At 40.1% G+C, this 17,552-nt stretch overlaps 1 protein-coding gene across 2 annotated transcripts in view; it reads left to right on the forward strand.

Moving 5' to 3' along the window:
* SPIRE1 (spire type actin nucleation factor 1) overlaps positions 1-17,552 on the forward strand; it is a 133,240-nt gene that overhangs the window by 22,040 nt on the left and 93,648 nt on the right. The window lies entirely within an intron of this gene.

The raw sequence follows: 17,552 nt of genomic DNA on the forward strand, positions 1-17,552 counted from the left end.
TTTCAGTAGATGTATCATCAATGAAGACTTAATCATTAAAACTTGCCTGAACCTGACCATGGATTTATAGTGCAACACAGTGTTTCGGTATTCTTCTGGCATTTCAAGTGTCATATTGAAACACAAAGCGTCAAATTAATGAGATTCCAAGCACTTTCCTGTCAGTGGCTCATCCTTTTGTTTTTGAAAAAGACTGCTTGTATATGTATGAAGATCTTGGTTCTTCAATCTTATGTCTGTGTGAATGCCTAGATAGATGGATTTTACCAGACAGCGAGCGCTGCAGCAGATACACATACACATTGTCTTGCATTTCCTATCTTGGCATGGAAACTTGACCATTATGCATTAAGAGAGGATTGTACTTGTATATTTGTTGTGTATAACTAAATGATATTGTTCACCAAAGGTGGCTGAATTTATGTGATACTAGTGTTTTTGTTTGATGTGGCCTATTACAATTTCATAAAGTGACTGTGAAAACAAGTTTTCAAAAAGCTTTCTGAATAGAAGACAGAAAAGTGTTGATTGCTGTGCTTTTTCGCTTTTTAAAGGCCACAGGAACAGAGAATATCAGCTGCTCCAGGCGTTACGATAGTTACAAACTCTGTGGCTTTGATGCAGTGAAACTGAGAATTTTTAGGCTTTGAAATAAAAAGCCATTCTAACATCAGCTGTACAGAAGCTACAAAACAGAGTATTGTTTTCCTCAAAAATTATTTTGTATAGTCCTAGTCCCATATCCAAAGCAACTACATGTGTAATTACTTTTACACTGATACATACATTTGAATGAGAAATGATACCTTGTCTGTCAGTGATTGTTCCTGTGTTTATTCAGGAGCTGGATTATTGTGCACCACTGACACACGTGACCAGAGATTCTTACAGTGCTCATCCAAGCTGCTCTGTCATGGCTCCCTGTGATGCACAGAACATCTAGTTAAGAGCATGTCTATCCCTCTGGATCAGGCAGCACAACAGGAACTGTGTATTAAGGATGAGTTCTTTGCTGAATTTACTTTTTTATGATTCATTCTGTTGAAATGATCTTGACTCACTTCTACTATTTTATATCCCTTTCTCCCTTAAAATAATTATTTTCTAGTTACTTTCCTGTCACCTCTTACTGCTAGACCTCTTTGGCTCTTTGGTGAATGAGGATTTCAGTTTGCTTTCTTTCTGCTTTCCTTTAAATTGTTAGCAGACAGCAGTCTTCCTCCTGAGAACAGCCTCCTCAAAGGATACTTCTTGACATCCAGCCACACTCTGAATATCTCTTCTGCTCGAGAGAGATCCAGTAACTAAGCACAGGGTTGTCAAGAGTTTCAAGTCCCACAAACAGAGGGAGCAAAGCCCACATCTGCAGAATCCCTCCTTGTAAGGGTGATGGGTGGCTTTTTAGACCATGTTGGTCCCATTGTTGTTCCAGGCTAATTCTACTGTTTTTTTTCTGGCAGGACCCACTTCTACCATGGCCCTACGGGCTGTAAATTGCAGGGGTCCTCAGCATCCTAGTGCAGGATTTCACCTGCAGATCTCATGAAGGTATCTTGAGCAAAAGAGTCTGAGCAAAAGAAACAGATATAGAATCATAGAATGGTCAGAGTTGGAAGGGACCTTCAAAGGTCATCTAGTCCAACCCCCCTGCAAGGAGCAGGGACATCCCCAACTAGATCAGGTTGCTCAGAGCCTCATCTAGCCTGGCCTTGAACGCTTCCAGGGATGGGGCATCCACCACCTCTCTGGGCAACCTGTTCCAGTGTTCTGCAATTCGCATTGTAGAAATTTTTTTCCTAATATCCAATCTAAATCTACCTCCCTCTATTTTGAAACCATTACCCCTGGTCCTGTCACAACAGGCCCTAGTGAACAGCCTCTCCCCATCTTTCTTGTAGGCCCCCTTGAGGTATTGGAAGACCGCTATCAGGTCTCCCCGGAGCCTCCTCTTCTCCAGGCTGAACAGCCCCAACTCTCTCAGCCTGTCCTCATAAGAGAGGTGCTCCAGCCCTCCTCTGGACCTTCTCCAACTGGTCCATGTCCTTCTTATGTTGGGGGCTGCAGAACTGGACACAGTCCTCCAGGTGGGGTCTCACCAGGGCAGAGTAGAGGGGCAGAATCACCTCCCTCGACCTGCTGGCTATGCTCGTCTTGATGCAGCCCAGGATGCGGTTGGCCTTCTGGGCTGCAAGAGCACATTGCTGGCTCATGCTGAGGTTCTCGTCCACCAGCACTCCCAAGTCCTTCTCCTCAGGGCTGCTCTCAATCCATTCCCCGCCCAGCCTGTATTTGTGCCTGGGATTGCCATGACCCAGGTGCAGGACCTTACACTTGACCTGATTGAACTTCATGAGGTTGGCACGGGCCCACCTCTCCAGCCTGTCAAGGTCCCTCTGGATGGCATCCCTCCCTTCCAGTGTGTCGACAGCACCACACAACTTGGTGTCGTCGGCGAACTTGCTGAGGGTGCACTCTATCCCACTGTCCATGTCGCCGACAAAGATGTTGAACAGGGCCGGGCCCAACACGGACCCCTGAGGGACGCCACTCATGACTGGTCTCCACATGGACATCGAGCTGTTGACCACCACTCTCTGAGTGCGGCCATCCAGCCAACTCCTTATCCACCGAGTGGTCCGTCCATCAAACCCATGTCTCTCTAGTTTAGAGAGAAGGATGTCGTGTGGGACAGTGTCAAATGCTTTGTCAGGTAGATGATATTCGTTGCTCGTCCCTTGTCCACCGATGCTGTCACCCTGTCATAGAAGGCCACCAAGTTGGTCAGGTACGATCTGCCCTTGGTGAAGCCGTGTTGGCTGTCACCAACCACCTCCTTGCTCACCATGTGCCTTAGCATGGTTTCCAGGAGAATCTGCTCCATGACCTTGCCAGGCACAGAGGTGAGGCTGAATGGATACAGAAAATTATTGTCTTCAGCCACAAGTTCTGATAAATTCTGACTGCCCTAAGCATAGCAGCCTCTGCCATTGCGCTGTCTGATAACACCTACAGAGAGTCAGAATCTTGAATGGACAGTTGACTTGTATGGATGCCACAGTCCATTTTAGAGATGTAATTACTTCACAAAGTCTCTAATTTCCTCCACTTCTTCCATTACAGTGACTGACTTAAGGATGTCTTTCAGGATTTCTATGGTCAAGAAAAACAAATGCTGTCCTTTTCCAGCTTGCAGAGAACACTGTTAGGTCATAAGATGCTAAACAACCTGATTCCTGTATCATGAGACACTGAACGGCACAATATCCTATTGAATTTGTACCTTTGGCAACGTATTTACTGGTGTGTCTTTCTATGAAGTTGGTCTTCCTGTTAACCACAGCGTTAGTTACGAAGAGACATTGAAGATCCTAAGCCAACTGTTCCTGTACAATTTACTTGTGTTTTCCTTCTGGATGCACAAAATTTACAAGCTTTATTACTTGCTTTGCATGTGAAAAGTAGTCTTATAACATTCACAGGTCTAACCCCTTCATATTGTCTCTCAGATTTTTGTCTTCACTGTAGGAGTTGGCCATCCCTACTCAGATAATTTTGGCATGGCTAATGTATTAGCTGATATGTATTAGCTATGGTCAACGCTGGCTTTGTTCATTTCCATTTATTTCATCAAACCTTAGCTACATTAGAGTTAAGATTGGGAAAGCTTCCAGCACTGACTTGTTCAGCATGGCCATCATAGAATCATAGAATCATAGAATGGTTAGGGTTGGAAGGGACCTTCAAAGGTCATCTAGTCCAACCCCCCTGCAAGGAGCAGGGACATCCCTGACTAGGTCAGGTTGCTCAGAGCCTCATCTAGCCTGGCCTTGAACGCTTCCAGAGATGGGGCCTCCACTACCTTTCTGGGCAACCTGCTCCAGTGTTCTGTAACCCGCATCGTAAAAAATTTTTTCCTAATTTCTAATCTAAATCTACCTCCCTCTATTTTAAAACCATTACCCCTCGTCCTATCGCAACAGGCCCTACTGAACAGCCTATCCCCATCTTTCCTGTAGGCCCCCTTGAGGTACTGGAAGACCGCTATCAGGTCTCCCCGGAGCCTCCTCTTCTGCAGGCTGAACAGCCCCAACTCTCTCAGCCTGTCCTCATAAGAGAGGTGCTCCAGCCCTTTTATCATCTTCGTGGCCCTCCTCTGGACCCTCTCCAACTGGTCCATGTCCTGCTTGTGTTGGGGGCTCCAGAACTGGACACAGTCCTCCAGGTGGGGTCTCACCAGGGCAGAGTAGAGGGGCAGAATCACCTCCCTCGACCTGCTGGCCACGCTTCTCTTGATGCAGCCCAGGATGCGGTTGGCCTTCTGGGCTGCAAGGGCGCATTGCCTGCTCATGTTGATCTTCTCATCCACCAGCACTCCCAAGTCCTTCTCCTCAGGGCTGCTCTCAATCCATTCCCCGCCCAGCCTGTATTTGTGCCTGGGATTGCCATGACCCACGTGCAGGACCTTACACTTGGCCTGGTTGAACTTCATGAGGTTGGCACAGGTCCACCTCTCCAGCCTGTCAAGGTCCCTCTGGATGGCATCCCTCCCTTCCAGCGTGTTGACGGCACCACACAACTTGATGTCGTCGGCGAACTTGCTGAGGGTGCACTCTATCCCACTGTCCATGTCGCCGACAAAGATGTTGAACAGGGCCGGGCCCAGCATGGACCCCTGAAGGACGCCACTCATGACTGGTCTCCACATGGACATCGAGCCGTTGACCACCACTCTCTGAGTGCGGCCATCCAGCCAACTCCTTATCCACCGAGTGGTCCACAGGAGGTCTGTAGCTTCTTTAAGCTGCATGACATTGCTGAAAACTTTGGCAACAATGCTGTTTGCTAAGGACTGCGCTGGACTCTGGATCCTTGCATGTATGAAGGTTTCTGCGATCTGCTCTTTAATGACTGTAAATTTGTAGGACAGGGCTTGAAATTGGCCAAAGTTACAATGTTGTTGAATCATAGAATAATATAGTTAGAAGAGACCTTTGAAGGCACCTCTGGTCATCTGAGGTGGACCAAGTGACCAGCATGCTGAAGGCAATGCGAACCTGAAGTTAAATGAGGTTGATATGGACCTTGTCCAGTCAAGTTTTGATTACATCCAAGATTGGAGGTCTTACAACCTTTCTGGAAAATCTACTCTGTGTTTCACCACCCTCATTGTGAAGAACATACAGATGGCCGCCTAAACACAGAAAAAGAAATTCTTAGGAGTAGCTGTCGTTACTTGAAAATGTAATCCACAGCTGTAGCTACATTCTTTCTGTCTTTTCTTTAATCTACTTGTTTTGAATTTCAGGTTGAGAAATACTGAGGGCATGGAGGTTAGTGCTCAGAGCAGACCATTGATGTGGCAGCACAACATGAAAGACAAAGGCATGAGCTCCTTCTCAGAGTAGTGTTAAAGCTAGAAACAGACTTTCCAAACTCTAGTGCCCTTCTGTACTGAAACTTTAGGTTACAGATCTTCAGAAACATGGATCACTGGTAATAAACTTCCTGTTCTTAGTTTCTGTGCATAACCTTGTATTTGTATGTTCGGAAAATGGCTGACATGGTTTTCATTGTAGCGATTTCACATCAGTCTTCAATGAGTGATCATATTTAAACTTTGCAAATAATTTTAAGGTTTTGGGTTTTCTTTTTAGGTACAAAGCTCGTGTTTCATCATGCATAGCAAACAAAAACACATATGCCTGTTTCTATGTATGTATTTATATTTATTTTTGTCATGGTGAAATAGCAGACAAAAAGAATGTATAGTGAATACACTGGTGTTTCCTGTTAGTAGTGGAATTGTATTGTTTGGTTTGCACATATGTAAAACAGCACCAGGAGTTAGCATGTGTTGCACAAGGAAAAAATAAAGTGAGACATGGTAGCTTTTTGTTAAGCTATGGTGAGTAGATATTCTGAATATATAAATATCTGGGGGAAAAGAAAGGGTTTCCCTTTAAGTGAAACGATACTCTCAGGAGTCATAGAGCCTTGTGACTGATCACAAGTTTTAGAAGAGACTACAAATCACTGAACCTAATGTTACATAAAATTTGTCATTACTTAATGAGTCTTATGGATTGTAATGTTTAAAATACCCAACATGTATTACCATAATGTAGACAGTTTCAAATTTAATCAAATGATCTTAAAAAGACTCTTAGGCAACAATTGTCATTGGACAGATGGACGTATTTTATTTTCTGTTTTAGATTGCTTCACTATTTACTTGCAATAAAGCTGGTGATTAAATTGTTTTCCAGACATAGGAGACTGAACAGTTTCTACATGAACTAAGAGCTCTTTGTGTATCCTAGATCTTTCTTACTTTGTTGTATGCATCCTTTTTTTCCCCCCATGTAGGATGTCTCCAATTTAGATACGTGTTTGCCAGTGATGATTTGTATAGACTTTACAGACCTGAGATTATTTTATATTTCTTATGGAAGGACAACAATAAGCAAAGTGTTATAAAATACTTGCTTGTATATGTGCCTATATAGATAATTCAGTGTTAAAATGAGAAGGCTTCAAGATAACCAAAGATATTTCCCAGATATCAGTAATGTTTTCTTAGTTGCTCATTTTGTTAAACTAGCATAAATAACTGCTGTTTTGAGCACTTTGGTGATTTGTTTGTGCATGTACGTAGATTGAGGCTAGATATGAGGAAAAAAAATTTTACCATGAGGATGGTGGAACACTGGAACAGGTTGCCCAGAGAGGTGGTGGATGCCCCATCCCTGGAAACATTCAAGGCCAGGTTGGACGGGGCTCTGAGCAACCTGATCTGGTTGGAGATGTCCCTGCTTCTTGCAGGGGGGTTGGACTAGATGACCTTTAAAGGTCCCTTCCAACTCAAACCATTCTGTGATCCTGTAATGAAATAATTTATGTTGGAAAGACCAAATCCATGTGTGTAAATCCATCCTTTTTATTGCTCCTTAAATGCTCTGAGGCAGGGTTATTTTAACTGTGTCTTTGTCTCCGCTATTCTCTCCAAGTATTTGATATAAATAAAGTTTGGTTGTTTTCAAGGTTCAGAGAGGAGAGAATGTCTAACACATGGGAGTCCTGAAGTATTTTAATATCTTGGAACACCCACGCTGACCTCGCATACGGAGATGAGGTGTCAGAGGCAGTCCAGGGAGGTTTCAGGGAGGAGGCAGAAGTGTTGCCCTGGCCGCACAGACTACCAGCTGACTCACAAAGTGTCACTGGGAGTGTAGGATGGTGAGATGGCTAGAAGGAATGAGCAGTGATGTTGGCTAAAACAGTTTGGTCTCTTTAAAGAGAGTCAGAGGCCCATAAAAAGGACAAAGCATGAACGGGAAGAGGATACTGCTGCTGCAGCACCCACGTGTGTGCTGGGGCGGCTCTTGCTACCCACAATGAGTCTGCCAGTGCAAGAGTCACAGTAACCTGATGCCCAAGACTGATTTGTAGATGTGAAGTTGCATGCATGTTTGTTTCTGTAATTCCTTCAATAGTTGTTGGTATAATTTCTTTTGAAGGAAGATCTTGTTTATGTGATACTGTTGATTAATTGGTATTAGTTTCATAAACAATATTGGCTTGAAAAAGCTATTGTTCTCTCACACAAAGCCATCAAGGACTTTATTACAAGTATTTTCCAGGAGATTCCCAAATATAATAGACTTCATTTAATGAAAAAATGAATAACATGGGTTTGTTAGCAGGTCTCATGATCAGTTATGAAACAAGTGTAGTGAGCAAATTGCTAAATCATCATTCAGGAGGATGCAGTTTTTCTCTTCCTGAGCAACATGACTAGTATTTTGTCTCATAGAAAAACCCCAGATAAAAATAGAGTTCAATGCAGATCTCTCATAAGCCAACTCTCAAAATCCATATATATTTCAGTATCTTACGTTGTGTCTGAACACTGGATTGTTCTTGATTTTGACTTCAGACATCTTATTTGTCAGTAACACTATTTTCTGATAGTTGCCACATACTTTATAATAGAAGAATACAAACTTTCCCCCTACTATTTTGCTTTTTCCTGGTACCGAAGGACAGCGCCCCGTGCCAGGGCCCTGCCCACAGACCCCTGGTGAGGGTGGGCTGCCCATGACTGAGGCCAGCTCTGCTGTAGAACAGCTGTAGCCTTGGATCAGGTGGTTGTGAAAATAGCTGCATCAGAGCTGTGAAGAGCCATGAGAAGCCTCGTTGCAAGCATTCCTCCGTTTTTTGGTTTTTTTTCCTCAGGAGCCTTTGCATTTTATCTCTTGAGCTATGCTGCAGCTTTTCCTGTGTCCAGCCATGTCCCTCGCTGGACCTGACCTGCTGGCTTGCCTTCCTGGCCAAGCCTCAGACCTGTCTTGTCACTGTGGGACTTCTTTGGTGATCATGGACTGTGGCTGACCCTGGTTTCTGTCACCAGACCTGCTCTGCTTTTCCTGTTTGACTACCTGGGACTGTGTCCTTGATCAGTGAGGGCACTGCCTCTGCTTCTGTTGTGGTCACCCTCAGCTCCTGACTTGCATTCCTTTGCAGAGGTGACTGCCTTTGCTGCTTCCTCACGTGGTTTTCTTTGCTCATTCAAAAACAAGGAAGCATATTTCCTTTCTCTCATCACAGCATAAAAACCAGTACAGAAAATGGATGTACACATGGATGCTGAACCCCGTAGGTGGGGATACATGCATTCTTTACTCTCCCCGCAGCCAAGTGCATGTGAGCACATGTTTGCAGAACACAAAATACGAAGAATTTTTAAGGTAAAGTTATGAATTATCTGGAAAAGTCATAGCTTTGATGCATCATCCACCTTGAGAGTATCATAGTGGGATATCAAAGTAAATCCCGAGAAGTTGTTCTGTGTTTGTGCCAGTGCATTACCATGCCCTAACTGCTGACAGGAGTCAGCATGCCTGTGTCTGAGAAATTCATTCCAGGTTTGTTGCAGTATTTTACATCCGCATCTTCTCCCCAGCCAGTGGAGATGCCATGATAACAGGGGCAACATCTGTAGAAGAGCCGCCAACCAGCCAGTGGGGTGTGTGGCCTGTCCATTTTTCCATCTTCCCACCCTTAATGTCTATTTTATGTGGCCATTGTGAATAAGTCACAGTATAATTTTAGATTATTACTGGGATCATTGTGCCTGTTTGCTTGAAGGTCAGGGACTTGTTTGTGACTGAGAGAAATTCCTATGTGGAAAAACAAGCATCTCAATTGTTTCATAGCAAATTATATTTGGAAAGAAATGTTCTCACTGAACTTCTGAGAAGAGAAATGATGATGTCTACTTACTTTTTTTTTTTTTTTCAGAAAAGAGCAGGCTTGTCTCAGACCAACAAAAAATAATACAATAAGTACTAAATCTCATCTAGTACTGCAAGTGCCCCCCACTTACTTTCATTAGTAGTGTTAACATCGTCACACAGTACAGCAAAAACAGTTTTAAGGCAAACTAATATGTTTTGTGTCCCCTGTCTCTCTGAAGAGAAGTTGGTATGTGCAGAGGGGAAACTTCAGTTACCTGTAAACAGGAGCAGTAAAAGCCTGTCTGTTCTAAGGATACATGACAAAGTGAATATGATGTCCTTTCTCCTCTTGCAACATCTAAACTGGAAGCTGTTTTCAAGGAACATCAAGTTTGTAACTTCCATAATGTTTAATGTGTTAGTCAAAATTAGCCCTGCTTTCATACCAAAGTTAATGTTGGACTCTACAGAACACAGGAAGCTGTCCTTTGCCCATTGTCATTGCTCTCCAAAGAGGAATGATGACATACCTCACATACCTTTAGAACTTTTAAGTTAGAAGTATTTATTAGATAGCTTTGCTTATGCTGTTATTGCAAACTGGCAAAGGAAAAGAACACTTCAAAAATCTTCCTTTTCTAAATTACTGAGACAATATTTCACAAAAGCTCAGCAGAGAAGATGCCAGTTGTTATCTGAGCCACTCTGTGGCCACTCTGTGAATACAAGATTCATATGTGTTAAATGAAGAATCTGTTATTTAGTCAACTGGTTATATCTAACAAATCCTACAAGGTGAGCATCCCATCATCATCTGATGACACATTTTTCACATCTTTCTGCCATTCTGGCTTGTCTAATTAGGCACTACTATTTTACAAATACAGAAATTTTGTTAGAAACAAGAACATAAATTATCCATGTATTACATGAAATTTTCTTTTCTTTTCTTTTCTTTTCTTTTTTTTTAAACTGAGGTGTCTACAGATTGACTGCACTCTGGCTGAGGCTGTGAACTGGGGAGAGTGGTTGGAGTGTGAATTGCTGTACAGATACTTTTTCAGTAGCTGTTTTGTAAGATGACCACTCTGTTCAGCACGACTGTCCCATTTCCTGATTGACGTGGAGTGGGCAAAAATTCCCCAGCCAATGAGTCATAGTTGAGATTCTTCCTTCTTGAGCTGACTGATGCATTTGGGCTGCCTTCAAGGCTTCACAGAGCAGAGATTACATTGCTTTGGATTTGAGCATGCTGTTTTTCCAGAAAGAAAATACTTAGAAAAGTTTCAAATATATATATATATAGTATGTATCTGTGATATTCTTCACAGATATTACTATATTAGTAATATCTAATATAGAAGGATCACTTTGTTCGGACAAATGCCTGTTACCTCACTCAGAAAAGTAACTAACTCTTAGCTCAATTATTGCCTTGCAATGTAGGAGTTTCAGTGTTTGTGCAAGAGTTCGGGCCCTGAGTCTGTCTTGCTGAAAGATTGTGACAGACACAGTTTCCAAACAGAAGAAACAACATTTAATGCTTGCAACCACAGGGAATATCTGGCTTTTTGTTTCAACCTGCCTGAGCTATTTCTGAATGCAGATAACCATGGCGGCCCACAGCTCCACATGGGCACCACTACTGTAAATTAGTTTGCGTGCAGCTCTAGGCTAGTGCAAGGGATCGTTTCCTGGTGAGAGCTGCAGCTTGTTGGAAACTGGTGAGTGCACAGTGAGGACATATCCTTCGTACACTCAAAAGTCAACGTGCAGAACGGATGCTCTACTTGCTGCTGAAAAGTGCTCTTTGGTAACAAAACTGTATGTAGAGGCATACATACTGCCCTTCTCTGATGAAATGTGATAGGTGAGCCAAACTTATTACAGTTATGGGGCAGGTTATTCAAGATACTTGGATTTAAAAGTATCAGGGAGGCAGGGAACAATTGATTTTTATTTTTCTTGTAAAATGTTTTTATTTCTCCTCTCTTTTGATGGCTTTCTATGACTGTAGCTGTTGCAACAGCTCTCCAATATGAGCAAGAAAAAATGTGAAGTCTTGACTTGCAATTTTGTTAAATAGTATTATTTGTCTGTTACATGATGCTGGTGGGCTACCCTATGAACATCAATTGGGAAGCAGTATCTTTATACAAACTTTATACAATTATGTAAATATACTTTCCAAAGGAAGATTAGATAAAAGTCACTTTGCAACAGAAGTCCTTATATGTGCCAACCTAACAGACTTGCCCAAAACTAATGCCATATCTTACTATAAGTCAAAAATTAAATCACACCATGGATCACTGACTGAAACTTTTTTCTTCCATTAGTAGCAAAATGTGACCGTGGCAAATCTCAAAAGATGCAGTTCTTACATGGAATTTTGCAAGATAGATAAACTTCTAAGAGAATAATGCGATGCTATAAATAAATTGCATCTGCCTTTTAGGAACAATGGTGAAACTATTTTTTAGGATATTGCTGTCTCATCAGAACAATAGAAACATTCTACTTCTTAGGTCTCATGACATCTTGCACAGTCAGTGTGGGAGTCTTTGGTGATTACAGCTGCCTCCAGCTGTATAAAGCACAGGATCATAAACATGTGGATAGAAGGAACTTTTAGAAATCTCTTATCATTCTCCTTTCCGAAGGGAAGGAGAAATAAAGTCTATCAAAATTATGCCACCACCTTTCACTCACTGGATAGTTTATTCTTGGAAAAGTAGTTGATTTGCTTGTTTATTCCTGTAGATTTTCTTGTTTATTCCTGTGCTGTTCCTCTTTGTTCTTGCCCTCCCTACCGAGAAAGAAGAGTAATGCTTGTATTTAAAAAAAAACAGAACAAAACCAAACCCAAACAAAAAAGGCATGTGAATCCTTATCTTTTGCTTTCTAGGTAGTTCTCTTTCATGCCTTTGGGCTGACGTAACACAATAGATCTACCACCTGTGCTGTAAATATTTTATCATCTTGATAATATTTCCTGATTCTTTAAATCCTTTGGATCAAAAAAGGGCTGCCTGCTCTATGTCTGAGGAAATGACAGAGTGAATAACTAGCTAAGATTAAATTGAGGAGAGGTTTAATGTAAAAACTGTTTCTTGAATGCTTAATGATTTTTTTTTAAGAATGGTGCATTTCTTTTTTTTTTCCCCTTCGTATTCTGCTTTAGTTTTGTATGCTTCATTAAGTAAATTGCTTGAAAGTCTGTGAATTTACTGCATGTGATTGGAAGACCGGCTGCAGTAAGGTCAGTTTTTGTAATGTGTAGTGGTGTATTTTGGCCCTGGTTAGTTAGAGACTGGGAAAGTTTTATAATGATAATTGCCAGTCATACTGCCGTTTTTCAATAGGATTTGACTGGAGTTTAAAAATAGCTTAATGTTTGTAGGAGCAAGAATGTTGATAGTAGGATAGTGTGAGTTTGGTTTTTTTTTTTTTTTCTTTTTCATTTTCTTCCCTAGCACTTACAATATTGGTGTGAAATATATATGGAGCCTGTATAGCCTAAGCACCCCAAGAAAATCTGTGAAAAAATAGAAGTTATGTGATGATTATTATGGGAATTATAAATCTGAAATGAAGCAGAGCAGTAGTATAAAATCCAAGCATTTGAAATTGGCTCAGTCTTTAGAAAACCCTTTTTTTCTTTAGAAATTCATGAGTTTGAATTATTTCATTTCGTCCTTAAAGCCTCAAGCCTTTTAGAATTCCTGGGGGTTGATTTTTATTTTTTATTTACTTGAACTTTAAAGGCTAAAAAACACCCACTTTAAAATGAACGAGCAAAAATTCTTGAACTCTTTTGCAGAACTCAGGAATTGGGATTGTAAGGAACAGACTGAATTGCATGAGTGTTTTGATGAAATCTTGATAACTGGTTACTAATACTTCAAGTGCAATTGGAAAAATGTCTCAATTGCTGCACTACAGACCTCATCAGTTGTCTTAAACAAAGATCTGTGTATTTTAATGATTTATCTTTATATTTTCATTAAAAAGTTTTAAAGACAAGTTTTATTGGACTCCCAAGGAATGCCTAGAACATAAATTGTATTACTACATTCATCTATTACAACTAAAATATGCTATACCATATTACTGGAAGTAAACATAGTATTTACATAATATTTTAGAAAAAAAAATGGGAGAAGTAGCCTTTTTATTCTACAAAAATTGGCATCAAGAACCGCAAAATAACACGTGTCCTTGAATAGAGAGTCATCTGAGGAGTTATCTTTGTAAAAAAAGCCTCCTCTTTTTGAGGGGGTAGAAATTAAGGTATTTTTTTCGTGAACCACTTCTGGATACAACCCATAAATTGAACCTTCATCTGTCAAGGTTAGAATACATTGGCATTGTTCTTGATTTTGACAGATATTTTTGTGATGCTGGTACAGACTGGCTGTTCTGGTGGGAACATCTCCTGCATTCTGTAATTACTGAGAAGAGAGTGACCCAGCTTTTATAGTATGCTTTTACATAATATTTCAGAGTTGGCTCTGTCAAACAGCAGCATTTCTGTGAGTTAATTAAAATATTTTAATTGTTCAGATGAGGAAAACCTTATAAAACCAGTCAATACTAATCTTTTTGATAAAGTAGCTACATAACTCAGGAGTTCTCCTGAATATACTAGAATCTTCCTAGATGTGTTCCCTGTTACGTCCAATTTAGTCCTACTTGCTGCCCTTCAGATATGATATGGTGCCATCCCATCTTCATTTGAAGTTAACTGTTTTCAAGTTGGTCTTCTTACTGAGATACAGGCTTGGAAACAAGATGGATGCATTTATGTTTGGTACTGCACAGCAGGCAGCTAAATCAGATGGTGCAAGAGGAGTTACTACACGAGGATTTGGTTCTGGCTCTTACAGTTACTTAGTGACTTTTAGTTCTTTGGTACGTTTGATTGCTTTCCCATATTATAATTTAGCACAATGTTTGGAAGTTTGTTTGGAAGTTCTTCAGTACATTGCTATGATCTGGGCACACAAAATAATAGTAAAAAAAAATACAGGGATTCAAGTAAGGTAACTGATTATATTTGTTATTAAAAAAAGGGAGGGGAGACTTTTTATAGAAAATTATTTGGACTCTGATGTAAACTTTTAAGACTGTATAAATTTTCACTTTATAAATTATGTATTGTAATGTGCAAATTTTTAATCAATTTGGCAGGAAAATTCTTTATTCTCTATTAGCCAGACACAACACAAATCCTGTAAACAGTTTTATTTAAAAATATCCGTATGTAAATATGTAGTGAATTTTCATTTAAATAGCACATATCAGTAGCACTTATTCCATAAAGAGATGATAATACTGTATGCATGTGCATGAACTCATGCCCATGGAAAGATTCCATCTTAAGAGACGATAAAACCTAATAAATACTGACAGCCTCTAAGACTTGGTTTTTATGGGACAGCTTTTTTAAAAATCATATATATATTTGATCATTAATCACTGTATTTCTATAAAAAGAAATTCCTTGTTTCTGTATTTGCTGCTGCTCACAAGTTAGTTTATAGCCATCAATATGATTACTTTAGGCTAACCACTGTTTCATTGCAACTGCAATATTAGAATTTAAACATAAATGTTTGCCTAAAAATTTTGAAACAGAATGATTAGTTTGGAAGGGGTCTCTGGTCAACTCTCAGTTCAGAGTAGGTTGCACAAGGCTTTTTGTCTAGTTGGGTTTTGAAAACCTCCAAGGACAGAGGTTCCACAACACCTCTGGACAGTCTGTTCCAAGGCTTGGTTGTCCTTCAGGTGATTTTTCTCTTTTTCCTTACATCCAGTGTGAACCTCTCCTCTTTAACTTTACAATCATTGTCTCTTGTTCTCACATTGTGCAATTTAGTGAAGAGCCTGGCTCTGTTTTCTCAATGACCTCCTTGGCAGGTATCGGCAGGCTGTCCTTAGCTACCTCCAAATTGTCTCTTCTCCAGCCTTGAAGAAGCCTAGGTCCATCTGCTTCTCTCCTAATGGCAAATGCGCCAGCACCCAACTATCTGTAATAAAGAAGATAAGGACAGTCTCATCCAGGGATTATTTTCCTTGCCTTTTTAAATCTTGGTTTTTATGATTTTTAAAAAATATTTTTCAACAGATTAGATTTTAAGAGACTGCAAAATAACACTAAAGGACTAATTAGAGTAGAGGAGTGGCGGGAAGGAACACCTCCAGACCTTTGTGAAGTTGAGCAGAAAGGAAGCTTGGCCTATTCACAGACAAAGCCTGGTCTGGGGAACTCACTGCTTTGAAATGTGATGCTACAAAGATATAAGAACCTTATTACAATAAGGATACAGGGTATTTTAATGATTAAAAAGGAAATCTTAATGAGGAGGGGGTTTAAGCTTTTGAACCATGCAGCATAATAAGCTCTCCCATATTATCTGATTATCTGTTTGCTTGACTCTTTAAGCTGTTGTAAGCACTCACGTAATTTTTTTTTTTTCTGGAGAACTTCTTGGATTGCTTTGTCAAAGCTTTGTTTAAATGAGCTCTAAGAATAAGTAGAGGTGTATGAGATACATCGATAGTTTTGAATTAGTGCTCATGGAAACAGTATGTGATGTTGGGATAGTGGTTTGTCAGTGAAAGAAACATATTCTGCAGGAAGGTCTGTGTGCTTTTAAAAACAAAAGATCTTCATCATTCGTTTTACTGGCAGTTATTCTGATACTCTGATCATGCTCTGTTTTGAATTCTTTAAACTGATAATGTTCAAGATGCTCTTGGGATTTACTGTTTTTTAGTATAGAGGCAAAACAGTAGAGGTACTTGCTGTAATAAAATTGCTTCTTTATGTGAACAAAACATTCTTGGTGTTGATTAAAAGTTAACCAAGCTTTTCTCCAATCCTTTATGTTTTTGAAAGAAAGGAGCGGGGGGAATCCTTTTGTGACGCCTTCTTTAACCTTCTTTCTTCCTGCTCTTAAAAAAGGAGCTTAGTGCTCTTGACCTTTCTGCCCTTGCAGGCCCAGAGCAAAATTGCTAGTTATGCTGGTAGTCAGTGTGTTTACTAACAAAGTCTCTAATGAAAAGCCACCAGGAAATCCTCTTTGGTGCTATCTATTCTGTATACTTGTAACATTTATATTCATATTATATTCTTTATTAGGCTGCATATTTGCATATATTTCTGAAATATTTTCTCCTACTGTCATGCACTATAATCTTAGAAAATTCTGTGAAAGTATGTTGTAAATAAATCTGAATTGAACAGGATATATGTAATCACCCTTGACGTTTTTCCTAGCAATTCCTGATGAAAGTGTTTTGAAATGATGTTGAAAGGGAATCTGGCAGAATATTTTGGTGTTAATAGGTACACAGTAAAAGCATGTGCAAAAAATTAAGCCACTCTGTCATGACAAAGATAGCTCATTTCAGCTTGCTGGTAATGCTTGTATTAACTGAAATGCTTCTCTTTCTCCTCATACATCTCTGAAGAAATGTGGAAGTTCACATGTTCATCCATGGTCTTATTAAGAGCTGATTTAAAACCTTTAATTCTGTTAAATGTCTAGAAATAATTGCTCTTTTGTTCCCTGTATGGTATCATTAATTTGAAAGAGTGATAGGATTATAAAGGTTCATCTTCTAACAGGCCTTATGGCTGTTCCTTTTAAACAAAAATGACCAAACAAACAAAAAAAGGAACAGAAAGAACAGCAGTATATTAGATATATTAGCTATGAACTCCCTGATTATGAAGAGCTGTGAATTGGCTAAGGGTTTCAGTTTTAAAACTTAATTACTATGTTTTAGATGATTATTGTTTTCCCAATTAATGTAATGCCTTTGCAAGTCACATTTCATAAATGATACTTCTATATGTTCAAACTATGCTTGAATTTACAATTTGCGTAATCACACTGTAAAACACTTGTAAACAAGACTTGCTAAAATTAAGCGTTAAAAAAAGGAAGCTGGTTTTCACAAGCTCTGTGGAACTGACCTAATGCTTGAAATTTATCACTGGTACTAGCAGTTGGTAGTTAAGAAAAGCTTGCATAGTTTCTTTAAATTATTAGTTTTAATTTAAAGCAAGCTGCTAACAAAGGTGATGGCTAACACCTTTTGCTGTTCGGACTCGGAACTGCTTCCTCTTGACTGCTTCTTTGGCTGTAGTTAATAGTCGTCTTGCGAAGGACTGATTTATGGTATCTGTAGCTCACTATTGCATGACTAAGAGGCCACGTGAAGGGAACAGATGCCAATTTTACTCTGTGGAGCTAACTGGTGAGAGCACTTAGTGCCATGCCTGTGCCCTGCATTGCTCTCAGC

The sequence above is a fragment of the Chlamydotis macqueenii genome, chromosome 2 (assembly GCF_036417535.1).
Source record: "Chlamydotis macqueenii isolate bChlMac1 chromosome 2, bChlMac1.mat, whole genome shotgun sequence".
NCBI lineage: Eukaryota > Metazoa > Chordata > Aves > Otidiformes > Otididae > Chlamydotis > Chlamydotis macqueenii.